The 25,953-nt window shown below is 39.7% G+C and overlaps 1 long non-coding RNA gene across 1 annotated transcript in view; it reads left to right on the forward strand.

Annotated features, from left to right (window-relative positions):
* Positions 1–19,078: 19,078 nt before the first annotated feature.
* Positions 19,079–25,953, forward strand: part of LOC129205606 (uncharacterized) — a 53,024-nt gene continuing 46,149 nt past the window's right edge. The window contains exon 1 of the long non-coding RNA XR_008576795.1: positions 19,079–19,217. This is a non-coding gene — a long non-coding RNA (uncharacterized LOC129205606). The remainder of the gene's footprint in view (positions 19,218–25,953) is intronic.

Below are 25,953 nucleotides of genomic sequence, written 5' to 3' on the forward strand. Positions count from 1 at the left end.
TAGCTGCAGCTCACTCATGGAGTCATACCAAGAGAGATGAGCCAAAAGGAGTGGATGGGATCGCCACAGTTCCAAAAGGTTAAAGAAAACTCTTTTTATTCAAAAGAAGTAACACGATCAACATGTACATGAGTAGTGTCTTTGAGAACTTAAGAGACCAGATCCTTTAGCTAGTAAGCATGGGTTTATCTTTACAGACTTCAACAGCGGCAAATTGCAATTGGGCTTAGCTTTGTAAGTGGCCATCTGCTGGCTTGTAACAACATCTGCTTTTGCTGCTGGGGGTGTTCTGGGGGATGGAATTGAACAGCAATGAATAATAATTTGCTCCATGCACAATCATCACAAAATCAGAAAGTGAATAGCTTAGATTGACGTACGATGAGTCATTTGTTAGCTAAACAGTGGCAGAGCTGTCTGGTCATTGATCAAGTATTTCAATATCCAGAATTCAGTGTTTGATTTTTGTTCATTGGATCAAAGCCCTGCCAACTTAATTTCTGCCAAGGATCCATCAAGCTTTTCTGCTAACCACGTGTTGCAAACAAGCTGTACAAATTCTTTGTGCTGATGCATTTGTCTCTTTCTAACAATGACTATTAACTGGATAGGTGTACAGTACAAACATAAAACTGGTCCCATTTAGTGTCCAGTTTCTGTAGGTTGTTGATTTGGTTTACCTGATATCAGTTGAGTTACATCTTCAGCAGAAAGTGTACGAGCTTTGCTTTTGATAAATTCACATCACAGCCTCCATTCTTAGCTTACAGTAGCAAAAATGTGCCCTTCAGAGGCTCATTTATTTTCTCTTACAGTCTGTATCTCAGACTGTGAAAACCAGCAGTAACCTACATGTCACCCGTGAGGACAGAAGCTGGGAAAGCTCAAAAATACCAAGCTGATGATTCTAAGTGCATCTGAGCTGTGACATGATAGATGTGCACGTGCAATGAGTACAAGAGAGGAAACACGTACCTTAACATGCACATTAGAAGGTGTTGTGTGCTCACTTTGGCTTTCTTGTCTGTAGAATTGGGATAAGAAGAGTGTAACCATAACCCTCAGTGAAATGTATTGATGGAAAATTGAGATAATACATTTTACTGTAAGGTTTAGCATCGTGGACTATTTGTGTAGGCTCTCTCTCATCAGTCAGATCTAGGATAACTTCTCAGCTCTATGCTCCAGGTACCTACTCTGGCTGCATCCTGATTCGCAGGGATACACACTGTCATTCCTCCTTGTTAGAAATGCAGGGAACCGTGGGTGTGGGGGGATCAGAGCCAGGTCACCAGGCTGAGCAGTCAAGGTATCAGGACTATGAAGAGTCCCACAGAACGTACCTGATACAGGTATTGACTGCAGTGAGCATGCATGCTAACTACATGCATGCATACACACATATACACACTGACTGTATGCACATATCAACTCCTTGCTTTTCTTAGCTAGTTGGGTCCAGAGATCAAGACCCCTGTGATTTCCCCATTGCCTTTATTAGGGGGTGAAAAGAAGGGATGCAATTAAAGTCATCTTTTTCATCGGCAGCTGTAGTGGCATTTTGTTACTGTTGAAGTATACCTGTGGCACAGAGAATGTGTTCAGGAAATATGTGATATACTGTCTTAAGGGTGGCAGTGCTGAGTTCATCTTAAAATCTTGCAGACATGAATGATATAGCTATGGCATAGCTGCTGTGGGTTGCACACAAAAAGTGCCAGCAAACAGCTGTCCTTTTGGTAAGGATCGGATAATAGGAGGAAGTTCTTATATCCTCTGGGAGCCTGTTCATTCAGATTGTGGTCTCTGAAGAGCAGTGCACTTGAAAGGGCATAAAGGTAACAAACATTTTGGATGCTGAAAAATAAAGTCTATGTACTGAAGGTAAATGTCATTTCATATTTTTACTGCCCTTGGTCCTCTCAGTCTCCCTCAAGGACCACATCTAACTTCTAAAACCTGAAGAACTTTCAAAATTATCTTTTAATCATAGACCTTTTTGTTCAGTCATACCAACCCAGGATACTTCCCATGTGTTCATTTGCTCTAAACTGCATTGACCTGAGGTGTAAACCAGGCAATAAGTAGGTCTGAACTAATGGCAGATTTCAAGTCCAGTGTCTCACCAGAGCTAGACGTGGAAGCTTCCCAGCTTTTTATGAGATATTTGATATCTGAAATCTCTAAGAACTTAAAGAAGGAGTTTATGAAAAAAGAAACACTTTCTTCAATGTTTTTGGAAGTTTTTGAATTGTGTTAACTGTGGATTCTGTCTCTGTTTAAGATCCATAATAGCTATAGGTAGGAGAATAGGAAAATTTAAAATCCTCAGCACACTTGCAATATATTTTCCTTTAAAATGCACAATAATCTTTGTTCAAACACACTGAATACTTGATGGTTGGCCTGATAAGTTGCAGATTTTAGCTGTACCTGTTTAAGATAATTCACGTAACTCACATAAGGTTTGACAACTTCTAAATACAGTTGGGACAATAATGGGGTTTTTACTCTGTGCCTGAGTGGAAAAAGTTGAAGAAATATTACTTAGATTCAATTTGGAGGGCTCAGGAAAATAGAAATGACAGGTGGTTTTGGATCACTCCAAATGTTTCATTTACTCTGAAATAAAACATTTGGATTCATTTGTCATCATCGTTGGTTTTTAACAAGCTTTTTGTCCTTCCTTACTTATAAGATAGGTCTTTCTAATGGAAAAAGGACATTTTAAAACCAGTAGTAAAAATGTCAAAGCAGGCCACTCTGGCTCTCCCTAGGCAAATATTTCATACAAAGAGAACTGAGGAAATAACCTTTTACTTTTCAAAATTCTTTCAGTTGATCTTGGCACAATTTTTGGACTGTTTCATTGCCTCCAGAGCTCCATTTCTTCTACCACATCTACTGCTCACTGAAAAAAAAAAAAAGAGGGGGGCAAAAAAAAAGCCCAATTCTATTCAAAATAAACCCATCCAAATTCATGCCAGGAAAACCCTTTTGCCTTAGCACTGTGTTCTGAAAACCTGCTCATACGGGTACTATATGCTGTAATGATGTAGATTCATTACAGCAGCTGTTTAAATTGCTTCATCTTGGTCTACACTCCTGGCTAATTTGAGCAAATCTGCAGCCTTTCTGCATACACAGGGGACCCGCTCCATGTGATGACCCAAAGGATCTAACCAGCTTCTCTGAAACTACAGAAGTGTTTGTGCGGGAGTAGGCAGCTGCTGCCTTGCACACAGGGTCCACAAAGGAGCTTAGCCAGAGCTTTGTATCATGGCTGATAGCATCAGCTAGTCTGGTCCAATACCTACCTATCCACTGAAATCGATGAATTTGAATTAAATGTAGTGAAGGGAAGCACAGTAGGACAATAACATGCTACAAAAGAAGCCAGCCTTGGACTGAGGGCAATGGTGAATGTTTTACGTGAAGCAGCACTTCTGGGAAGATCCATTCCACAGGAAAAGGATAGGGCAACTGGCACCAGCTCGTTAGGATCACAGTCTGTCTGAGAGAGGACAGACCACGGCCTGTACAACTAGCTATTACTGCTGAAACAAACCAGTTTGTTGTTATCACTGAATACCATATCATGACTGTTTCTTAAGTTCTTTTCTTACAGGTACAGTCAAAAATTGCATGATGTCTTCAGCTACTTTTTGTGGGCAACAGGAAGTGCCTGATAGACTTGCCATATTCATGCTCTCCCATTTGAAGAGGTTGCTCCATGTGTGTGGAAGGGAGGAAATGGATAGGAAAGATGGGGACTTCTAGAATACTTACTACTTTCTTGAGCCGTTATTAAGCATATGCACATGGTGCATCTCCTTCATCTCTTGCCCTAAGATGTGAGTTTTATGCTTCATTCACAAAGCATTAAAAAAACCCCAGAGAATCAAAAAAGCAGACAAGCAGTTTTGACTGAAAGAACTGGGAAACAATAATACCTTTTTCTCAAGTCTGATTATCTTTATTTTACTCGCATAATGAAATGAGAAAACATGTTTTCAAATGGAATTATTTGGAATCAGACTGGATGCAGGATGTGTCATTCATCTGAGATGTAGAAACTTCTGGACTTATTTAGGAAAACATTGCTTTAAAGGGAATTCCTCAGATGAAAGCAATTAAATGTCATTTAGAAAAAAATGCATATTACGGCATAAATGATGAAATACGATTGCAAAATGTATAGCTTTCTCTCCTGGATTTATTTTTTCTGGTTGGACCTTCTCCACAGACCTGGTCGTATCCTGAACAGCAACGGCTAATCTTACTGAAATGTGGGAAAGTTTTTAGTGGTTTTGGGTGTGGGAAAATACCTACCAAAAGGACAACCTCTTGCAGCTCAAATCAGATTTACAAAGTTCTGATCTGACTCAAATTCCCAAGGGTGAAAAACAAGTGCATTGGAAGCCCATAAAAATTAATGGCAGTCTTTCTTTGTACTTCACTGACCTTTAAAAATGACTTTGAGGTTGAATCCTGCTCTCACTAACTTCAGCAGTTCTTGGATGAGGTCCACATAAAAGTGTTTACTACTTCTGGAGCATTTCTTCAAAAAATGAGGAGCTTCCCTGTATTTGCCACATACCAACCCCATTGGCAAAGTGGAACCAGAACTCAGACAACTTTAGATTGGATGAAATGTATTTATTGATGAAAGTACTTTGAGCAATCTTGGTGAATGCCTGCATCCATTCTACCAAGATCTTGCAGATGCTGAGGGTTTTTCTTCCCCTATGCTTGATTCTGCCTATGGAATTTCTGCCCTTCTCCACTGGGCTCTGTGCAGGCACAGCAATGCACGTGGCCCCCTGCTCCTCACGGGTAAGGGCTCCTAGCTATGGGTTGGAAAGGTATCATGATGTTTTAAAACATGCTTCACTACCCTGTGACCTGTTTTTTCTCCTTTAGGGGTGGGAGTAAAAACCTGGATGCTTTTCATAGCAGCCAATTACCATGTAAAAACCTGAGAGACTGAAGACTACATTTTCTCCCTTAGGTTTGAGTAAAGTACTGTCTACCCATAAACAACTAGAGTGGCAAACAGAAAAAAAATCTGTGTGTACACTTTTGTTAGGTTGATTCCTTACCACTTTTGTGGCTACTACAGAGACTGTCATTTTTCTGGTTTCAATATTGAAGCTGTACTTCAAAAATGTATTAAGGTACTAAATATAAAAGCAGAAATGTGTCAGCCTCAGCCCTTCATTCACTTGATCCCCACTAGCTGGGACAGTGGTTCATATGCTTCAAGTGGTTGTAGTTAAAAATGCTTTTATTTCTATCTAAAGTTACCACCAATACCACAGGGCCCTCTACCAGCACTGTCGCAGGGTACAAATTCTTGGAAGCCATAACAACAGGATTGTTTCTCTTCCTGCTTGCATGATCATTTTAACCTTAATTATAGCTGTTCGTTTATTAAAATAAATAACTCAGGAATATAACAAGTTTTAAATTGCAGCTGTTCAAACAGTCTTTTTGTTTTCTTTGTGTGCATGGTTTGGTGGGCAATTTATTGTATCCATTTTCCCCGTTTTTTTTTACTAAGAAATGTGCAGTATATTTTCCAGATATGCTTGGGAACTATGTATGGAACCACCACTGGTTCAACACAAGGCCATAACGAAAAATTAACTTCGCCCTTTTTTTAATAGCACAAGTCACCTATTGATGTTCATTGATTTCTGATTCCGATAATGATTTACAAAGTATGCTTGAGACTGCTGCTGTGCAGCTTAATATTCCACCTGTCCCTTTGCTCTTCCCTTGTGAATTATGTGCTTGCCCGTTTTCCCTGAACTTGGCTTAAATGCTTGTTAGTGTCCTCTGTGCCTTCTCCCAAAGGGATAGTACTATTTGTCCTTGAGATAAACACCACACTCCATTTAACAGCCTCCTTTGAGTTAAGAGGCTCTATCTCCTAGATCAGACAGCTTACAGTGGATGGGCAGGTGTAGATTCAAGGCTGGTCCCTCCCCATGCTTCTCCAGTGAAGCCAAAGGAGGGCTTCTCCATTTCAGTCCTCTAAGGGAAAAGGCAAGAGGGCAGAGAGGGTCTGGCCTCAACCTGTCCTCCCACACTCTGTCAGTCCTGAGGAGACGCCAGGAAGAGGAGGCATCTTGCAGCAGCAGAGCGATTCAGCAGCTTTGGTTGGCATCCAGGGATGATTCAGAGCACAAGTTACACAAACGTGCTTAGGAGCTGTTTATGATTTAAAAACTTTTTTGTACATTATTAACTCAGACTGGAAGGACAATAGGATCACTGAATCCAAATGGGGTCTTTAAAAAGGAATTGCCTTTCTTTTGTAGTTTTGTGTTCTTTCTTGTTATCACACCATCTCGCACATCAAACCAAGCTAATGGCTTTCTTGCATTCAGTGCTGCAAAACATATAATAAAGCACAGTCCCAGTTGTAGGAAGATAAGAGACAAAGGAAACAATATTTTGCATCTACAAGGGCAAAGGGACACAGAAATATGAATGCCTTGATTTTCATTAGCATTGAAAGTTGGCAGTACATTTGTCTGGTCTTAAAGTGGATATAGATCACTTTAAAACCCCATTTTAGTACTGGAATAGTGTAAAATGTCCTTGTAAATCCAACTGAGGACAGCGTCTCCTGACCATTTGTCTTATGACCACAGACACTGTAAATGTGGTGAAGAAAGCCTACAGCTTTTCTGCATGTTGACATATTTAAATAATCAGGAAGAGTGCATATAAGGTCTGCTTCAGCTAGCTTATGCATGTGAATGCCAGTTGCTTGATTATGACAGCTTCCTATATCCCCAAAATGGCAAAGCCTACATAATTCACCCTGGAATTCTAAGTCCAATTTGTGAAAGAAGCCAACAAGTTCTGCTGCAGGATTTTAAAAATCAGATGTGTTTCCTTTCAAAAACAAAAAGAAAATCTTTGTGAAGGTGTGGTTGCTCACATGACTACTCTCTCAACCTCTGACTCTCCTGATTTTCTCTGTGTGATGTTCTCCTTCACACAGACTAATTGTCAGCATGTTCTGAGGGTGTCGTCCAGCTTCCAGCATACTATAAGACACTCATAGAGGAAAACATACCATTATTATGAAAGATAATGTGCTGTCCCATGGGAGATACTTGGTGGAAGGAAGAAGGAAATAAAGTTGGTCTGAAACTATAGCTGAACATTTGCCGACTCTGTTACAGAGCCTGCAAAACAGGAGAAATCCCAGCATGTTTCAGTTACATTGGCTCTCCTATATTATGCACCCCGTGACCTAGGCAGGTCTGATGCACAGTTCATGAGGAGTCATACTGGGAGAGAATAGATTAAAGGCAAGAACAAAAAGAGGCAAAGGGAAGAGAAGAAGATTTCCTAGCTGTTGATAAGGAATGTCTAATATGAATTGTAAAAGCTGGCCTGTCTTCAGAAATGTTTGCTTGAAGTTCCAAATCCTGATAATACAGCATGAAAAATATTTTAAACTTTCTATTTAGCGGCGCTCGTGTGCATGTGCGTGTGTGTCTGCATTTTAATATGGTAATGATACTGATGTTATAAGGAATGTACTGAAATGCTTGTAACCTGAAACAGAAGCTAAAATGTCTAGATATGAAAACAGGCAGAGGGCTTGTCTGGAAAAATTTAGAAAGTTGCTCTGAATAATGTCTTATAGAAGATCCCCTTTCCACTTGGACAGTAAATAAACTAGAATGAAAATAACTGCTGTCCACAGGTATGGCAAAAATAACTGATTCCTATGACAACCAGGAACAGATACATGAGGAAACCTTCTTCCTAGGGTTTGCAAAGCACTGCTTTAGGGCATCAAAAAGCTTTGCAGCCCGAACTGATTGCTGATGTTCTACTGAATACCACACACATGCTACCAACCACCAGGGAAGTTGGAGATAAAGTGATTTTGTCTGAATCCCTTCCCCTCACTGCTTTGCACACATCAGCACGCATCCTGTCCCATGCAGGACTTTTCAAATTGCAATCACACATTGTACTTCCCCTGAAATGTGCAAGCCATCTGCCACAACTCTCTTTGGTTTTGAGCCATTTCTTTGTGAATAGGTGCTTATCGGTTTCTCGTGTTATTATTTGTACTTTGAGGTAGGCAATGGGGAGTCCAAGACCACCAACACTGTCCTCATCTGACCAGATGCATACAGAATTATTTTCTATAAATAATGGAAGAAGTTTCTGAAAACCATATTCCTATTTATATTTCTGTTGGATTTTTTGTTAGTTCTGGCTTGTGTATTTATTTTTCAATGTGTCAATAAATAAGAATAGCGACGTATTGTAAGTATATTATGACAAAAGTGCTAATAACTTCAAAGAAAAAATCTGGTTTATGAAAAAGAGTGAAGACAGAGTTTATGATTCACTGTAAATATATGCTGATGTTTGAGAACCAATGTTTTTAGCAAGTGTTTTGAAGTATGTGAAGCAGTACTTTTTCCCCCTGCGGATAGCCAAGATGGCCATCATTGATAATGGGAGGCAAAAGGACAGTTTTGTTTTGTTTTCTTTTGTTTTGTTTTGGTTTTGAAGAAAACCCTGCTGAAGAAGTAGTTTTTTATTCCTTTGACCTACATGAGCTTAGGACTTGGTCTGCTCTCCCATAAAGAATTCCATAGCCAGTAATTCTAATCCCCAAAACACTCTCCCCAAACACTGCCTAAACCCAAAATATGTCTGTCTTTTCACATATTGTCTCAGTGGAGCACAGCTGCTTGGTGGGTTGTGGACGGAAAGGCGATCTGATGCACACTTCCTTTGTGCCTGCACATGAATATATGCATCTACAATACTTGTTTCCACGGGGATTATCCTGAACATAGTAGAAAAATAAATATGCTGTTCTCTCACAAAATGGAAAAGGTCTCAATAATTTGATAACCTAAAGTATTAGTTTGATGGAAGTGTCTCTCACTTCCCTTTGAAGGTCTCAGGTTTATGTATGTGTTATGAAAATAAGATGTAAAATCAAAGAATCCTAAAATAATTGGGGGTTAGAAGGGCCTGTAGAGCAGGGCCAATTTTAAAATTATTTCAGGTTGCTCCTGGGCTCATTTGGTCTGGTTTTAAATACCTTCAAAGACAGAGGACACACAACCTCCTTGGGCATGAAATACCATTTCTTCATATGCTTCCATATTTTAAATGCGAATCTCCATGGCCAGCTTAGTATTTCCACAGTGAATCTAACCTTTCATATCCATTACCAGAAAAACACAGTTCAGCTCCTTGCACAGTTAATTTAGATTTTCCTTTTTCAGAAGACTTCAGAGCAAGGGAACATGTCAGGCTTACCAGTGTTTAATAAATAGTCACAGAGATAGGAAGGCAGTAGACACAACCTGTAAGCTTAAGTACCACTAGTCAGACAGACTGATTCTAGAAAATACCTTTCCAAAAGTCTTTGGAATTTTTAAAGCAAATTATAATTTGCTTTTCACAAAAAATTGAAAGTGTTGTGTCCATTTGGAGCCCACTTGCCAGGAATATTTTAGTAAATGAACTTCTTTTGAAAAGAAAAAAAAATTACTCATAGGAAACGAATTTAGAAGATTTAGCCAGAAATCTGAACCTGAGTTTTAAGTTTGTCTCATGACCATAACACTCTCTCCCAAGAAATAAAATGTTGTATGCTTGCAACAGACAGCAGTGCAAAAAGATAACAAACCGAGATTCAGTAAGTAACGAGTAAGTTCAGGAAGATGGCATCCTTTCTGTAAATACCTTTCAAGCAGAAAAAGCAGCAATATGTGCCAAGCCCACTGCTTGTCACAGTTTTTCATACATCTCTTTCATGGGTGCAGTCTGGAGAACATGTTATTTTAGAAAATTACAAAACCAGCCTGGCTGCTTGGTAACAGGGTCATCCAGTTTCTCAATGTTCCTTTCTTAGCCTACGTTGCTTGCACCACTTCTAACAATAATCACTAGGAAAACCTCTGCTATATAGACAAAATTTGCAATGATCTTGTCCCAAACGGAGGCAGTTCCTCTAATGGTGTCCCTAAAATAAGTGAGTTTTACCTGGTGACCAATCCCAAATGCAGGCTGCTCTGCTGTATCAAATCACTGTTGTTCACTGTCTTCCGAATGGTTTACAGGGGGGAAAAATGCTTTGAAATATTTGGCAGCACTTTAAAATCACTAAGGTCAATTCTTCTAAAATACATGTCTGCCTGTAAAGCCAGATGCCTTAGGATCATGAATGCAGTTAATGGATGTCTGAGAGACAAGAGGAGGGTGTAACTGATGCTTTTTTTCCCCATCTTATTTGAAATGTTCTTTTGCTTGTCTGCATAAATTTTGAGGAGATGATTTTAAAGTATGGTCTCATTCAAGGAAGAGAAGGAAGCACCTTTGCTACTGTGGCAGGCCAGAGTGCCACCCGCTCCATTGGACAGTCCTGTTAATGGGCATAAAGTATTGGATTTTTAACTTAATCAGACACCTAGGAGTAAATGTTATTCTTTTTCTCCTTGGAAAAGTGTGTTTCTTTCTGATGAAGACAGGAGAAAGAGGGAGCAAAATTTTCAGTCAAATTGCATTTAAGTTGGTTTGAAATTGAGATCTTGGAAGATTGCAAATGTTTAAAATACTGAGCAGAGCATAGACACGGGCCTGATAAAGTTACATTAACTAAAGATCTGGACTGTATCACGCAACGTCACCACCTGGATGTGGCTATGCTTTCTTTCCAGACAGAGCTGATATAGTACACGTAGGACTCAGCACTCAAGCATGTAGCAGTGCAGTATCACACATAATTTTGGGACTAAAAGTTAAGAGTAAATTTTAGCTATGAGAAAGTGTATGGTGGCATGATGGCATTAACCACACTGGAATCCATCCAGCACATGAAGGCTATAAAATCCATGGTAGCATGATGTAGCTTGTTTTATCTAGCTGATACAGGACTATGTTATATGGTGTGAGTGTACAGTATGGGAGAGTTTGCAGCTTTATGTCTTACCCATAAAGATGCATGTAAATTTGCAAAAAAATAGTGATATTTAAATAATAACAAAGCCTCACTGTTCTTTCTTCTTTCACAAGCAGAAAGATGTACCAAAACCTGCAAGAGGAGCAATAAAAATGAGAGAAATTTCCGCAGGTGTTTTGCCAGAGGCCTGCGTGCGTTACAACTCCATCTGTGTTTCTCTAATCTGAAACAATACAATGTCCTCCTTAATAATCCAAAATTAGAACTAGAGTGGCAGGCAAAGAGGGAGATCGGTAGGAGAAAAGTAACCTGGGCCACGTTTGGATGCTGACCTTAGATCGGTGAACTACAATCTTAATGAAGATCTCATAATTAATAGATGTTTCATGAACAGCATTTCTATGCATTTGCATTCTTCATCTTGTAAAATTCCCCACAGTAACCTCAGCTCTGCCTGTGTTATCTCTGATATTTCCCTTGGAAAGAGACAGCATTGCTGTGACCAGTCTGGGGCTACATATATTATCGGTGAGTATGTATGTACTCTTTGGCAAGGTTGCTACAGTTAAATTGTATTTAGAAGGGCTGAGTTCTGCCTGCATTCTTTCAGTCTCTCTTGTACCCAACAGCGTTTGACACCAGTTGAAGGAACTTCATTACCTACCCCTCTTTGAAACTTGGTTGAAATCAATCACAAAACTCAAGTGATTTATCTGGGCAGACAGACTTATAGACAACACTTTTATACAAGCCCTGTTTCCTTAGAAAACCAGGCAAAACCTCCAAATTTTGTCAGTTTCTGGGCTTGCAGGAAGAAGACTGAATTAAGTTCTAGATGTGTCCAGCTGAAGGCATGGCTTGGCATCGGTGTATGTATAAAAAGTGGTCTTATATACAATGGTCTCAAAAGTTATAATGCTGACCCCATAAATGTCCTTTCACACCGTCATTACTCTCCTCTTTTAATTTGAAATTTCCCTGCGTATGAAATTAGAGCAATATAGAGGAGTAGCAGCTCCAGGGAGTGAATTAATTCTTAATGAAAAGATTACCCTTCCTATTCAGGAAATATTTAGTGTGAGGTAGTATAGTTCAGACAGGAAGAACTTTCAGGCTTTTTCATCAATATAATTTTTACAGACTCTAAAAAAATGTAGTCTGATACTCCAGACTAGAAAAAATGGGCATCCTCACACACCCTGAGTTTGGGTGCCTCCGTCCAGAACTGCTGAGCTTGGAGTGTGTTGGAAACCTCAGGCAGCTTCCACTTTTTCCTCAGGCCAGAAAATTTGGACAGGTTCAGAAAGGCATCAGAACTCAAAAAGTAAAGATCTTTAAGTTGTAAGTTTACATATGGCTTGTTTTAAACCCTACTGCTACATCCTGTAAAACATACTAGGACTGCTGTTACTTCTTTATTGGCTTGTAAAACCTCATCATCTCTCCCAAATCCACAAGAGCTCTGTTTACTAAGCTACTAGTTCCTACTTCCCAAAAGATACCAGACACCTATAAGGAAAATTTAGCCTAGGAACCAAAGTCTGTCAGCTTATTCTGAAGTTTTGGGTTGAAAGATGATGGCAAAGAAGATGCTGTTAGCATCAAAATCACAACAGTTTAACTGCAAATTAAAAAGCCAGTGACATCTGTTCAAGCACCACCTCCATTCATGCTACTGTCACTTGCTGTTACTACCCACTGATGTGTGCTGAAACAGTCTGTATGTTTGCAATGAGATGGTCATTATAAAGTTGATTACCAGAGGGCTGCTAGGGTATTTTCTGATGGTTTCTATGCATAATGGAGGGCAAGATTCAAGCTAACACAGGCTTACCTAATCAGTACTAAGGATTTTGATGAGTGATCAATCCAGGCCAGCTGACTTCACATACCTTCCCTAGGTTTAGCTAACAAAGTGCAAGCTTTCAGAGTATGCATATGATTACTGCCAGATTCACTAGTGCTGGCAAATGCACTGCTGGAAAACAGCAGCAGGAAATTCCTTGGCCAAGGAGGTGAGATACAGCTGTCCCCTGCCCCCAGAAGGGGCAGCCAAGGAACAGTTGGCAGCACAGGCTGAAAAGGGATGTATCAGCTGGACAGATGACATAGCCCATGGATTGGTTCTGAAAATGGCATTGCTTTTAACAGTAAATATGATCCAAAGCAGGTAGGAGTTTAAACTAGTTAGTGGGGCAAAGGGGATTACTATTCCTGCTGTTGGGAGGTCAGCTGTCCAGTGGCAGTAGTTTTGGAGTTATCAACCCATTTGCTAACTTGTTAGCATCTAAACTTTCTCCAGGTACCTCCTTGTAGGGCTATATTGTCAGCCCTTCAAAAGTGGTCTTTACTGCAGTCTGGAGGAAGCTGTAGGAAGCAGAATATGGGCTGAATGTTTTAGCAGCAGAGAGATGTGGAAAGCATGGGTTCTTTTGCCAAACTTTCTTAGTTTTTCTGTGCTGAATTTGACTCATTTTTCTTACGTTTTGACCTTTTTGACATTGTTCTTTAGGGACTCTGTATTGCATGTACTTGAGTTGCTGGTGTGGCTGAAGACTCAAACAGTCACAGCAAAAATCTAATGGCTTATTCATCAGGGATGTCAGGTTTTCAAGATCCAGCTTATTTTTAGTAGTCAACAACTTTCCTAGCTGCAACTGTGTATCTCTTGGGCCTGATGTACAGAGGCAGCAAATATTCTCAGAAAATTAATGTCTCCATTCTTTTCAATGTGGACAGAAATAGTGAATGGACTTCATTAAACTTTAAATCTCCTAGTCTTTTTTATAATGTGATTCTCATTAAAATGTCATGAAAGTTCTGTTCACCAAAAATAATAATAGTAATTTTTATTCCTTTTAACACCTTTCTTTCCATAGTGCTTCAGAGACTGATAAACTAGATGTAACAAGTAACCACAACTGAAATGCAGCCAACTCTGAGGTGAAACGCAGCAGCTATAAAATGGCAAACAATAACATTTCAAAATGGGTTAGAAGAGGACAGCAGGAGTAATAGTATATGCAAGTGAAAATTCAGGGGGAATGCAAGAATACAAAACAGGAATTTGGTCAGTACATACCGTATTTAAAGCTGATACTAAAAATAAGAATTGCAGGGGGAGGGTTAGTAGCTGAATGTCTTCTGATCCTACACTCAGCTTGTTGCCAAGCGCGTTTAGTGTGTGATAAAAGCAACTGAAATGTTTGACCAAAATGTGAAACACTAGGATTTTGTTTCACATTATACCTATTATTAGGCAATTATAATTATTTTTACCAGTAAGTGCTATTCTATTCAAAATAAATAGCTACCCAGGAAGAGAAACAGACATGGGGATCCATCAAGTTTAAGCCAAGGAGCGCTCTGTCAGTCGGCACTGACTGTCATGCCTCATCCACAGAGAGAGGGATGTGACACTCGCTTATTGACGCTAGGGCACACAGTGTTTTGATGGTTTTCTGTATTATCCCTTGGTATTCTGTAAGGAAGATGAGGTATCCCAACCACCCACAGTTTCATTTGCAACTATTATTGTAAGAGGCCCTAGAGCTAAGGCGTCTCTAAGTAAACTCTGCCATGTCTGTATTCTCTTATATCCACTCTCGTGATTTCCCTGCAGTACCTCTTGGGCAACATAAACAGCTCTCTATTCAGCCTATGAAAACTCCCATTTTTCCTAACTGCCTCATGGAAGTGCATTGGGTTTAATTATATTCAGGTAATATTGGGATTTGGACAATGTAGACCCAACCGGGTTGTTAGTTTTTTCCTGGCAATTTTTCTTTATCCACTTATCACATTTTTGAGGTAATGCATAGCAGCCCCTGGTGCAGAGCTCCATGGTGCCAGCCCCTGGACAAACGTCCAGCTCACAGGCCCTGTTGGTCAGTGGGTCTGTGCCAATGGACACAGTAAACTTTCCACACTGGTGAAGTAAGCTGGTAATAGCAGCTAAATGGTACCATGTATGGTAAAATCTTGACTTCAGGCTGAGATAAGGCACCCCAGGGTTGTACGTTCATCTCAGCCTAGGTCTGTTTCAGCAATAGAAGCAGACCTGTACCCCAAGTGGTTTTCCCTGAACAGCTCAGGGCACTAAGCCCAAGTGAAGGCACAGCCCCAGGGAAGGGAGACCAGGGCTGGGCAGAGCTGCCCAATTCCCACATCCGCTCCCTGCCTGCCTCTGCTATCACGGGGAGCCCAGTAGGCACCCTACTGGGGAGAATATCAGCAGTTCCTATGGTTAATCTCTCTCCTTCTGTCCTCTAGGCTGGTGTTGTCTCCAGAAGCTGGAGGAACACCTCCGGAGCTGGCTGGGGAGGGAGGGTGAAGAGGGGAACTGTGTTACTGCTGATGAAGGGTTGAATGTTGCCACATCTGAGTTGAGGAAAGAAAAGGAATTTTTGGCTTTGTTCCTCCCCTTCATCATTAGAACAAGAAAATTTGATTTTGCCTATGTTGCTAGGAAGTCTGGAACTAGCTTTCAGTAGGCAGTAGAGCTTTATGTCTTTTTAAGTCCCTGACGTTGTTTAGTTCTCCTGGAAAAAAAGCTGGCTTAGTATGTAGCCTGAAATTCAGATAGATACTCCATGCCGTTAAAATTATTTTGCTGTTAGTCCAGCTAAAATGTGAGGAAGCAATCTAGCCATTTGACATGTATTGGACCCTTCTGATAGCCATTATAACCTCCAAACCCAGATGTCTCAGACCAAATTGTTTAGCAGATGAACATGCATTTCACAGGAAAAGCATGTTGCTTGGTCTGTGTAGTATGTGTGATGGGAAATATGCTGTAATGGTGTCCAGCTAGCACAAAGGCCAACTTCGTTCTCTTTGCTGCATTGATGTTCTTCAGCTTCTTTTCCACATTTTTTCTGTTTGTTCAGACAATCTGAATCTTGAAATGATGGAAGGATTCCTGCAGCCTCCTGGGTAAACTGGTGCTGTTGGCAGTTCAGCCAATGCTTTGCTATAGCTTAAGACTCCACCAGAAATCCAAAGAACTCAAATGTCCGTACACTCCAGCCCAAGCAGACAGTGTGTAAATGTTTAGTCTGAGGTATTTTTATTATCTTGTTTCTCTTGTATTTGAGAACCAACATTTAACCTGTCCTGGATTTTTTTACTAATTTTTTTTTCTGCAGTGGTTGAAAAATATAATGAAGTCACTTTGAACCTGTGTCCTCCTTGTCTCAGTGAAAGAATACTAATGTAAAAATTCTCTAGGTTGAGGAAGTGGGAAATTGCTATGGACTTTTCTGTGAAATCCATAATTTGTGTAAAGGAAAAAACCCTCCCTCAGGCTGAATATTTTCAGAAAAAAGATTTTTTTAATTGTTGAGAATTTTATTCAATGTGGATGAGAGAAAACATTCTCCCATGAAATGCTGGAGAGGTTTCAATGTAATGGGCAGCTGGGAAACATTATAGATCAAATTAAAACCTTCTGAATTGGATTTTTCATGGTGGTTGGTGATTATTACTTATTACAGTACATGTTAAATTGCCTTTGCTCACTCCTGATGATTTAGCTTAGATATTAGCTCTTGAGTAGCTGAAAGGTTTGAGCAGTGGAATTGATTCCACTTGGAAAGAGGCTCCCAGACTTAAGCATAAGATATATCTTTCTGGTCAAGTATTTCCTGCCTTTCCTGGCTCTAAGTTTTTCTTACAATGAGATGGCTTGAAAGGAAGATCTCATTGTTATTTATTGCAGAGATGTGTGAGTGCTATTTTTTAGTTTTACTAGGTGACATAATAATGTCTATCTTAAAATAAATGCTTTTTGAGAACTTCATTTTCACAGACATTTCAGATCAAATCCAGCTGAATCACTGGGCCAGCAGCCACCCCAAATAATTGAGGCCATTAATTTCAGGAGAATTACATCAATGTTCAGTTTACCCAGGAAGCAGAAGATTCAAGATTAGTCACCTAAGTTAGGATGTTGAGCTGCTATTTAGGTTATTCAATTCACTTAAGGTGAATTAACTCAATGCTGGTATAACCAGAGTACCCAAACCTCATTTGTCCATCTTCATCTACAGTGCATCTTTGTATCTTATGGTTGTGGTCACCAATAGTACCAAAGCTTATGAGCTTTCAGATTTACTTGAATGGATATAATCAAGAGATCTGAAGGAGAGGAGCAGACTCCTCATTTAGTAGATTGCTGTTCTATAGGTGCTAGTGAAAAGAAAGGATCTTCAGCAGTGTAGGTTGCTATAATGTTCACCAAGTCATTTATTCAGTAGTGACTTTGGGACTAGAGACCTGCAATTTGAAGCAGTCATGGACTTCCTCCTGCTCTTTATCCATCCAAATTTACTTTGCTGTGAAGTTAGAGTTGATAAATGCTTCAGCAGTATTGTTTATTAAGTCTGTATTTAACAAGTTGGGCAGAACTGCAACAACTTATAACAATGAAGTCTTAAAACCAGCATGAAAATATTTTAAAGCTTCAACCAAGGTGGGTGATTTCTCTGTCCACCAAAACTTCCCTACGGTATAAGAATAGGCAGGATTAAGAACATGAGCTTTTTACTTTTATGTTTACAGATAAGACAGTTCATCTTTGTTGCTCAAAACCTTTAGCCCTCTAAACCTTATTCCTCTTGTCATTGTACAAAGCTATCCCCATTGCTTAACTTAGCAGACACACAGAGGCTTTGTGACACAGGGATGTTTTTCAGGCAGGGTGGGAAAATTCACAGGCAAAGTACTGCTCTGCTGGGTTGAAAGAGAAAGCTTTTTAACTCTGTTGCCATGTCAATGATGGAGGACCATGAGACACATGTAAAGGGGATGCTAAAGCCTTTCTTGTTATCCTTGTTAAGTAAATCCATGCTACTAGCTTCTACTGTCAAGATGGATTGCATTGCTTTAGTGTACTTACTTAAGTATTGATCCACAGGTTTATTAAAACCAGTAGGTTCTCCATATGGCCTTCAAGAGAAAGAAAACTTAAAAAAAAAAAAAATCTGAAATTTCTTAAAATTAAAAAAACCCTTTGATAATTTTTTCTTCTTTCCATACAAACCTGGGCAAATATTACAAAATGTGTTTTGTGAATTTTCATTCAAAATTTTAACTGGATGCTTAATAGAAAAGCAATCAAGACAATTGTCTGCCTTATTCTACCCAACATATGGACGAAACTTCCTGTAAAGCAATACTTCATTAGTTCTTCCTCTATAATCATATAGAAGCTCCAAAAATTGAATCTCCGCCCTGCCCCAGTTGTAATGGTTTTCCTTATGATCTGAGTTAGGATATATGGCTGTGTGTCTGGAAACTTTTTCTACTTATCTCCAAGATCTTAGTACAAATGATACTAACAGGCGACCAACCAAGGAAATTATGATGCTTGGACTGTGTCTTTGAAAAGGATGTTTTGAGTGATGCATGGTTATAATTTTCCGGATTGCATTCAGATGTCAGAACTGGCAGTTGTTTTCCCAAACAGCAGGTGTTCAAGCTGACAGACAAGATGGTAATAATAACCAACAGAAATTTTTACGAGGAATTCTATATAGCACAATATCTATGTTTGACTACATGCAGAGTCATTAGGCAGTGAAAGTTTTATTAAATCCACAGACTGATAATAACAGAGATTGAATTCAGTAACTGAATTTGGGGAAAATCAGTAAGCGATGCGTATGAATGCTCCTTCATTCCTTATTAAAATGACAAAGATTTTCCCAGTGCGATCTCCATATATTTACCCCAGGGCTGTTCCATGTGAGTACCCTGTAAGCACCTCTGAGAGAATTATCTGCCCTAGCTCCTGGGATTGTCTCACTGCAAACTAAAGCAAAGAAAAAAATAACTATAATATATGAACTGTGTCCCTGAAAAGTACTGAGGCATAGACATGGGTACGGGAGGCAAACTTACAATTCGATGGTTGTTTAACTAGAGTAAGGCTACATCAAGGCGTTCAAAACCTTTTGTATTACATCTCGCATAGAAATGTCATGGGATAGCTTAGAAAGCATCAACACAGTATTTCAATACAAACTTGGGAGAACAACCACAAAAGAAGTGTTTTTAAAAAAAAAAATAAAAAAAAAGAAGAGTCTGTTTTTAGCATGTCTCTGTTTTCAGACTGTAGAAAAGATACAAGACTTGTTCTAAACTGCTGGATGATCCTTCCGACAGACCTGTGCTCCTATCCTGACACGTACACATTCACTTAAAATATACGTTGCTGAAATTTCTTCCAGGACAATATTAAGCTAAGAAGGTGAGTGATCCAAAGAAAATGTGCTTGCTGTCCAAAATGCCTGTTGTTCACTCACTTCAAATATTGACATTTGTCTGGGTGCTTCTCGTTGTTTAGGTTGTCCACAGACCAATGTAACTGAGGCCAGCTTGCCAAGAAATAGGACTTGTCTCAGTAGGAAATTTCATAATCATTACCACTCCTTAGTGCGCTTTCTGTCTCATTTCATTTATTTATTGTAATCAATAAATGTAACTTACAAATTGATGAAGCTTGTTACCTGAATGTCACCATGCAACACTGCTCTGCCATCACAGTAATGTTAAGTGTACCATTTTTTCTACATTTGTTTTTACTTAATGTTTTGGTATGCATTACAAGATCAATATTGTTCAAAGGTCTGTTCACTGGTATGTTACTTGAGGGTTTTAATTCACTGCTACATGCTTGGTGTCAGAGAAAGCCATTAAAAGTGTCACATATGATTACAGATCTATAGTCAGACAGAAAGAAGTTTTCATTCTAGAAAAATGTTTCTTTCACTCTGGTTTTCACTCTTACAATGGCTGGAAGATCTTGGGAGAAGGTAAATTCTCATAAAGACTTGCTAATGTTAAAATTAGCCTTAATCTGTCCTTATTGTGTTGTAACTTTTGCTTTCTAATTACTTTATAATTTCTATAGTTACATTGTCATTTCAAGGGACAGCTTAATGACACAGGAGACTAGAGATAGCAAGGGAAAATCTGATTTGATTCCAGAAAAAGTAATTCACAGTGGAGGAGATCAAACACTGGAACAAGATGCCCAAAGAAATATTAAAATCTTCATCCTTGGAAATATTTTAGATTTGGCTGGATGTGGGATCCTGAGCAACCTGCTCTAACTTCAGAGACGGATCGGCTTTTAGCAGGGACTTGGACTAGATAACCTCCAGATGTTCCTTCCAACCTAAATCATTCTCAGATTCTGAGAATATTCTGCTCTTTTGTCAATAGTTTGTGAAGCGAGTGCTAGTGTAAAAAGGCTTATAAAATCTGATTTTTTTTTTTAAGGATAGCAATGAAATTATAATAGTAAAATTTTCCCTCTAAGTATCACTTAGTGACACAAAATATTTCACCAAGTTACACAGACTGAATTCACTGTCATTGGTACCAGGGAGGTCACCGCTGTCTCTCCCTGGCTAATGGGCCTAACTCCTTTTTTCTTCTTGATGAAAATAAAGCATTGGCCTCCACCTTCCACTGATTTTTTTGCTGGTACTTTGCCTGTTAAAATAGCATAGATTAACATCCTAATGAATGGTTCATTCCACCTCCCAGCAGTGGAAGAATCTTCCCTACTGCATTCTGATAATGCTTTTCCTTGTCTCATTTTAAGTCTCGCTTTAAATCTCCCGAGTGACAGGGTTTCCACTACTGCATTTGTCAATCTAATTCAACAACAGAGAGGTCAATCGCATGGCTTTCCCTAATCCCAACCTTAGTTTTATCTTCTTATCTTTTCCTGTTCATCTTAATTCTATCTCATCTGTTGTATTAATATACCCATCTCACTCCCTGTGTTTAAATATTTCAGTCGCATGTAAATTGTATGATGAACTATGGTTTATCTCATTCTTTTAGCAGCTTATGTTATCACCTGCATTTTCCTCTGGATATGGCTCTTTCAAACCATTTTTGCTTCTTTAAAGTCTTGCCATCTTTTTGATCACTGGGTATGTGGAACTAAGCAGCACCTTCAAAGCTCACATATGCCAGAGCCAAGAAGAATTTAGGTTGTTTTTCCCTTGCTCTGTGATGAGGTACCTCTGCAAAAACAGGACAGAAGTGCATTTAACTTTCCTTTCCTGAATTTATATTACAGTGCAGCTGTAGAAATTTGTTATCCACTGTCCCCATCAGGGCTCTTTCAGCACTGCTGCCTCCCCATGGAATACTCCTACTGTGTAGGTGTGCTCTGGGATGTCAGAGGTGATCCTTTAAGACAGGTTGTTAAAATTGCTGGGTTCAAATTTCTCATCGGAAAAACAGAAGTGGAGGATAAATGTAGTGAAATGCTCTATATGCACTGAAACCAGCCAAGCTATGGGATCTGGCTCCAGCATCGCCTTCCTTTCAACATGTTTAAAATATTAATAGATGCTACCTACATGCCATGCAACTGTATGAAAGCACAAACTATGCAGAGATTTTCATGCAGCTCTTAACTCATAACATGTGTTATAAAAAGGTCATCTGATGGACATGAGACCAAATGAGAAATGCTTCAAGCATGTGAAGCAAACAAGTGGAGAAAGGGAGAAGAGAACCAGCTCAGTGCAGGAAGGGGGAGGACCAGGCCAAGAAAATGGTAATTCCCTAATGTAAATACCCTATATAGCTCTCCCACTCAAAGTTCACATGATAAACTAACAGCTATCCAAATTCTCATTCCCTTTCCTCCTGCCAATCTCCACTCCATCTGACTCCAACCCTGAGGAGGCCTGCTGAGTGTGTGTCTCTGTGTGTGCACAAAAGGACCACTTGTACCTGCTTATCTTTTGATATGTTCTTCTTTCAACACTACCAGGAATATGTTTCTGTTTAGCCAGAAAAAGAACATGTTCTATTTCACATTGAACATCTCTTGAGGGAAAAGCAAACAAACGTGTTTAAGTTGCAAGAAGAAAATGTTCACCAAGTCAAAGTACTCTGATGGGTCTCTAAACTCAAAACAGAAGCATGGGAGGTTTGCCCACCGGTATGAAGATGTGAGTCTGAATCACCAGAGAGGGAGGTCGGCATGCCAGCAAAGCTCTGCCTTCACCATGTCAGGAAGAATCAGGGCCCCTGTGTTAACTGACAATCCATCAGTTTCTGACAGTAATCCACCCACAGGCAAAAGCACTGTGCATCTGCATTTCTACATCAGCTGCGATGAGGCACGCAGGCAGTCTTACAAACAGATAAATATTCAGCTCACTCTCCAGGGGATGTTACCACACAAAGTCTGACCTGAGAGACACTGAACCCAATGTCCATCATTCAGAGGCCCATCTATATCTGCTTCTGTTTACCATGACTGTAGAATCTGTTAGATAAAACAGTCTTTATTAAGCCTCTAAATAATGGCTGTGCTGCAGTAATAAGCCAGTCACATCTGTCAAAAGCTTGGGAAAAGCTGTATTCAGTTCAAAACAGTACTTTTATTTCCAATTCTTTAACAGAGACCAGCTTCTAAATATGATATCTTTTTGCTAGTGTTTCTGGAAGTCAACCTTTCTGACTGTTTTTCTCTGGCATCTACTATTCCAGCAAAGAATGATCTTAATAATTTTATATAGAGTTGGTTAGTTTTTCATCTCACAGTTACTAGAAAAGCAATGCTTATGAATTGGTCACTGTTTCCAATATATTCCAGTTTGCATCTCCAAAGTTAAAGCAATAATGATTTCTTTTTTTTTATTTGGGTCACATCTTAGGAACATTGATTTTTGCTTTAGCCTGCCTGTGGGCTCTGTCCTGCCATGTGTTTTCCAGCAAGATTTGCACTGGCTTCTCTGCTTGTCCTTTGTGCTGAGTGATAGCAAAATGGTTTCCTCTCAGTGGGCAAAAGGGTTATAGCATTTTTCCTCTGTCTGGCATCTGCTCACAAATTAAAAGCCCATGAAATTGAGGGACAGATATCATAGAGATGTACCAGAGCTCTAAACCAGGCTACCGGACTTGGCAACAGCAAATACACTAAGCAAGATTTTTAGAAAAAGTTCTGCTGATGCTGCATCTCTGTTTGGGAGGAGGGCAGAGCACCATTAGGTACTTCAAATGAACCTGATTTTCAGGAGATACAGATTCTGACATGGGTCCCCTTTAAAAGTATATCAAAGTAGGAAATTGCCTTCAAACATTTTTTTTTTTAACAGCCACTGTTTTTCTGTCTCTTTTGTCTGTACCTGTTGAATATTACCAGCTTGTTCTACCAATCCTTTTCTTCAGCTGTGTAATTTCTAAATATCAAGTGAAAAGATGCTGATGTCTTAACAGGGTATTAAAATCTGCTTCCCTCTTGACATCTAATATCTCTGTGATGCAGGAGTAGGCATCCTAGTTATTGACGTAGATATGAATGGACATATATTTTATTTGTGAATCTAATCTGAAAATACTCATTAGATTTTATTAAGGAGTTATTTTTATTTCCTTGAGAAAATTTTTGGCAAAAAGGCAATCCATCATGATGGGCAGGCATGAGGTCAGCCTGTGGGTCTGGATCTGGATCTGGATCTGGATCAGTGGGGTCCTTGAGCAGGCACAGGCTGTGATGTGGTGGGAGCCATAGCACAGGCTGGGGCCAAGCAGAGCCTCAGCTTGGAGCAGCTCCCACAGGAAGGGGAGTCAGCCCTGGCTGAGTCCTCCTCATGCTCACGAAAGGAAGGGGCCAGCCCTCAGCTATGTAACCTGTAAGTCAGCCCTGGGTGCTGGCAGCCAAATCTACAGGACGAAGGATGCTGTCACGGTGCTTACGATCTTTTTTAATAAATATTTGAAAATAGTATTTTTAGAAAGCACAAAGATGTCTGTTTCTAGTGGAGACTGTTATTATTCATAGAAGATCTAAGGCTAGGTAGCCACCTTGATGTTTGGGTTTTTTTTCAAGGGGTGACAAAATTTAAACAAAAGACTTCCAACTGCCTGCAGTGCTTCTCCATGCATTACCAAGAGACATAACATACTGCATATTCCATAGATATTTTTAAGGAAAAGGTATCTGAGGGGTCAGAGGGAGAGGATGAGAGGGGCTGAGTGATGAGGTCAGGCTAAAAGTATAGAGATTGTTCAAAACTGACCACAAGGAAGACACTAAGATCCTACTTTACTACAGTTTAACTGCCTCAGCATAACTCATTGGATACAGCAGGCCCTTTCCTCCTCTCAGTCTGTGCACTGAATTCCCAATTAGAGCTTTTCTTGGATAAAACCAATACGATCAGTATTAGGGATTTGATTTCCTACCATCTTTTGTAAGGGACATAAACTGACATTGAGCTGGACTCTTTGAAGCCGAGAAGCCCCACCTTGTTCTTCATAATTTCTTTAGTGCAACAGAAAGAATAACCATCAGTCCATATAACCATGGATCAAGGATTTCACACACAGATATTGAACTTGAAAGGATATTGATCATTTGTGACATTAGCAACTTAGTGCTTGTTGCAGCACCTGGCTCTTTGCTCTGTTGAGCACCTACCATTACAATTGCCTCAAATACTTAGAGATCAGGCCCTAAAATAAAACAGAAACCCAGCTGTGCTGTCCCAGTCAGCCTCTGTTCTGTCCTTAGAAATGAGCTTGTTATTTCTCAAATTATGTTTTCTCATTTCTCCCTGTTGAAAACTTTTCCATTGTGAACTCAGGCAATTAGTTTAAAATTGTCTCTTCTGACCAGCAATGACCTGTTATGAGCAGTCTGGCTATAGCATGGGGAGAAAAATCTCTTTCTGGAACAGCAAATGTAATCTTTTTCTCACCCAATCCCATGTATTTTTTAGCAAATGGGGGGGGGGGGAGGAATAGAAATAAAACTATTTATTCAGGCTTTTGCATTGTATTATCGATATAGCAGAGGCCCTGGAAAGCTTAACTCCTGAGAGGTTTGCCAAAAGTATCCTTAAAGAAAACAGTGAAAGGACTATGTTGTATCATTCTAGAAATAGAGAGGCTCTGTGTTGCAGTAATATGGCATCCCTATAGACCTGGAGATAATATTATTTATAGTAACAAATTCTAGTTCTTATTTGGCAGTTTTTATGGTTTGATCTCTAAGTGTTTCACATACCAAGCTTCTCATCTCCATTTTGCAGATGGAATAACTGAGATACTGACTGTAATCTACCTGCAAAGGATTACCCCAAAGACTAGCAGTAGAGCCAGGATCAGAATTTGAGACCTGTGGGCTCTACCCTTTGCACAGAGCAGGAAGCAGTGCTGCCCCTGCAAGGGCAATGATACCACCACGTGAGAACACCAAATATCAGGGGTGATTTCTTTGGGGTGGATTTTGGAGAAGCACTCTGCTCTCCCTCCAGCCAGCCATAGTTCTACTACTGGAGTCGGGGGATCCGAGTTTTAGATAATGAATTTTTTTAAGAAACCCCTATCTTTGGTACATCTTATGTGTAGCAGCACCTATTATTAGGGTGCCTGTTTGCCTTATTCACCATGAGTGAGTCCCACATGATTACATCTCTGCAGCTGAAAGCCCCCTCTAAACTCCACTTTGAGATGAAGTAGCAGCTCTGCAGGCTCTTAGAGTCTCCACACTTAGAGATAATACACCAAACCTATTATACCAGCAACTTATGGCTTACAAAGCTATAATTTTCTTGTGTAAATAATCAGCCAAGATTTGGTCTTTCTGGTTGTTGTCCTGCTTCCAAAAAGGCAGATAGTTATCTTTAGAGTGCCTTGGGTTTTCCTCCTGGCTGCAAAGTAGCCTGAATCTTCACTATTATGGGAAGCCTAGAGCCCCAGTGGAGTACCAACTACCAGGTTTCAAAATGCTAGAGAGAGGAAGGCCTTTGAAGCTCTTAAACATCTTATCTCTTACTGACAATGTCCAATACATCCCTTCCTCTCTTTGCTAAAAAGAAGTCCCCACTGCATCCTTTAAAATAGGGATAACAAAAGCACTCAATGTAAAATAATTGTTACTAACAAGAAACTGACTCCCTTTTCTTCACTGTAATTTGAACAGCTGCAGCTGTCTTTTCAGT

This window comes from Grus americana, chromosome 1 (genome assembly GCF_028858705.1).
Source record: "Grus americana isolate bGruAme1 chromosome 1, bGruAme1.mat, whole genome shotgun sequence".
NCBI lineage: Eukaryota > Metazoa > Chordata > Aves > Gruiformes > Gruidae > Grus > Grus americana.